This window comes from Drosophila arizonae, chromosome 5 (genome assembly GCF_054131065.1).
Source record: "Drosophila arizonae isolate 15081-1271.41 chromosome 5, UAZ_ARI_1.0, whole genome shotgun sequence".
NCBI lineage: Eukaryota > Metazoa > Arthropoda > Insecta > Diptera > Drosophilidae > Drosophila > Drosophila arizonae.
Genome location: NC_142925.1, coordinates 18,650,177 through 18,653,503, shown reverse-complemented (window position 1 = coordinate 18,653,503; position 3,327 = coordinate 18,650,177).

Genomic DNA, 3,327 nt, shown 5'->3' with positions numbered 1-3,327 from the left:
TGGCTCATTCTGTATGCGCCCACATCACACACACACACACACACACTGAGACTTTTGGGGCCCTGCCTTCGCGCTTCTGCTCTGTTTCTGCGGCTGTCGCTGCCTTCGCGTTGTTTGTGTAATTTTCACTTTGTCAAACATGTTGACATTTCGTTAATATCCTGTTATATGCACCCCATACACACATACACACATACACAGACATACGCGGCCTCTGTCGGTGCACAGCATTCGCTCATTTTTATTTCGCTACACGTTTGTTTATTTGATTTTATTTCGTTTTAAGTTTATGCGAATGTCTCATTGTTGTTGGCTACATAAAGACATTTAAAGTTTATGGTCGTTTTTCGGTATTTTTAACTTTTTTCGGCTGCCATAAAAAATACATGCACACACACACGCACACACAGACAGACAGAGGCGACGCTTGCGTGCTTGGCATGTATTTGGCTTACTTTGTGATTTGTATAAATACAGGAAACGGAAATGACAGTCACGACACGGAAATGGCACGCCATTTAATTTCCATGCAGCGCGACTGTGACTCCTTTGCGCTCGCTCTCCTGCTCCCACTCCCTGAATTTCTCTCCTTTCCTTTCTATCGTCTTTCTTTATGTCTCTTTGTGGCAAACAAACAACAAATTTTTACGTGAAACACGCCATTCACATATACACACACATACACATTTGTGTTGCTTGAGCTTGTAGTGAAACAGTTTTGTTTTCTTTCGTAATTACTCAAGAGTAAAGTGAACATTTATAATACAATAATTGTATTAATTAAAAGTATTTCTCTGCCGCACTTATTTATTATTGTTGTATTCCGACTCATAAGCAATACTCATTATATATGTATATATATAAATATCTACAATATTCTGCTAATTATTTGACTTTTTCTGTTTGCTCAAAAATTAACTTCTACTTTGTAATCTTTAACACCAGGGTCATTGCATAATAGCAATCAAGTAATAGACAAAGCCTTTAATACATACATATATAGTGGAGTCAGAGTTGCTGGAAATATTTTTGTTGTGACTTTTTTTTATCAATCTTTCACTCGCTCTCTGTCTCCGCCTCTGTCTTTATCTAGTCCTGGAGACATAAGAAGGAGATTCATAGAAGAGATTCACAAAAGACACAGTAAAAAAAAAATAATAATAATAATAATAAATAAATAAATAAAATTAAATTAAAATCAAATTTAATAAATAAAATAAAATAAAATAAAATAAAATTAATCAAATTAAATTTAATTAAATTAAAATTAATTAAATTAAATTAAGAGAAATTCAGTGAAAATAGAATCAGTTCTATTAAGATTAAGTCATATTATAAATAAATATATCAACGACTTTTTCCGCTTTTTACTCTTTCAGAATAAATTATTTCAAGTGCACAAATGCAAATAAGTAAATATAATTAAAAAGTATATAGGTAGTTCAATACACAGTAGATAGCTTTCATATTATTACCATATATAATAAATATTATTCTATTTTAATTTGTATTAACACAAAAAATCATTGAGGGTTCAATGCATTGTGTTTCATTAAATATTTGATTAGTGTTGTATATGTGTGTGTATATGATATTATATTATGGTTGTCCATTCTATGTGCCTCAATGTTTTCACAATTTCTATTTGTTTGTAATATTATATATGTATTTTTTTGTTAAACTTATTAGCCAACATTAATACCACTCATTAGTGTCTAATTGCTTATATTCATAATTTGCAATTTCATCAATTTATGTGCTTTAATATTATTTTATCTTTTCTGTTTTTGTTTTGCTTGCTTTCTTGCTTTTTTTTTTTTTTTTTTTTTTTTTTTTTTTTTTAATGTCGTCTGTTGTAGCCCATTGATTCAATTAATAAATGAAATTATTTGCCGAGCTTAATTGCTTGTTGCTCAGCCTGGCTGGCCAAACAAAGGCTCAATTTATAGGATTTTTAAACGCTATTTAATACCTTTGTTTTTATTAATTACGTTCCATTAAATATTTATTAAAACGAATTTGATTATCACACATTCGCACAACCTCTGTGCAGAGCTGCTGCTCCAACTGTCAACCCGACTCGCAGCGGGCCAAGTGGTATTTAAAGTTACTGACTTTCGGGACATGGAATCGCATTAGTTATCAAGCAGACAATCGGCTATATTCAGGGAGGCGTGCCCAGCTCTGTCCATCTCCTCCCATCTCTGCCCTGCCCAGCTCTGCTCTACTCTTTAATCCTGTATTTAAATTTCAAGCAAAATTTGTAAGAAGAATACAAAGTGAAAGTTCGCGTTGATCTCTTAGTTTCAAAGTGCGGGTGTCATCCGCACTGCTTGTCCCTCTCCCTCTCTCCCTCTATCTCTCCCTCTCTCGCTCTCTCTCTCTCTCTCTCTTGTTCTCTGTGTGTTTGTGTGTCTGCATCTTAGCTGCGTATCATGATATGCAAATTTTTGGGAAACATCAAAGGCGAAAGCTCAAAAAGACAATGAGTTCCCTCTTTGCCTCTACGTCTCCTACCGCCAACCCCCCTCCCAGCAAAACTGTCTCTCACTCTCAGTCAGCATTCAGGCGGTTGTCTCTCTGGGCTGGCTTTCAGCGTCTCCGCTTTGGCGGCCCATTTAATTTCGACAGCTTTTGTTACAGCCAACATTTTATTTGCACGTTTCGTTTTACGGTTTTTGTCACTTGGCGTCATTTGATATTTCTCAGAGCCAGTACACAGCCTTCCCCCGAGCGTCCCCGCTCTGCCCCGACGCCTTGCCTTGCCTTGCCTTGGCTTTTGTTTGCTTTAATTAAAAGTTAAGTAGGTGCGAGCGCCAGAACAATGAATAAAGTAGGTGGGGCCGCCTCCTGCTGGATGGGTAGGGCGGGGCAGGGCAGGGTGGAGTCGGGTGGCTCGGAACGTTGCAAATGAAGTTGTCAACTTTTACCGCTCCAACTATGCCCCCCCCCCCCCGCATTCGTAGTCGCATTGGCATTCCAGCCCCTCGGGCACTTCAGTCTCAATTTCAACTATTTCCGCTGCCTGGCGAGGGCATTTTTGCAATTAATAAAGTTTTTTAGCCTCAATTTTGTATATAATTGTTGCTGGTTTGCTGTGTTTGTTGTGTTGTTCTGTTGCAATTAGTTTTTGCCCTGCTTTGATGCCTTTGGCCACTCAAAATTTCCCTCTCCCTCTCTCTCTCTCTCTCGCTCGCACTCTGTCAAATGGATGGACGGCATCTGCCCGACAGGTGCTGATTTTTGCTGTTGCCATCTGAGGCTGCATCCAATTTCCATTTGCAGTGTCAGCTGTGTAATTAACGTGAAAATTGCATGAATCACAAA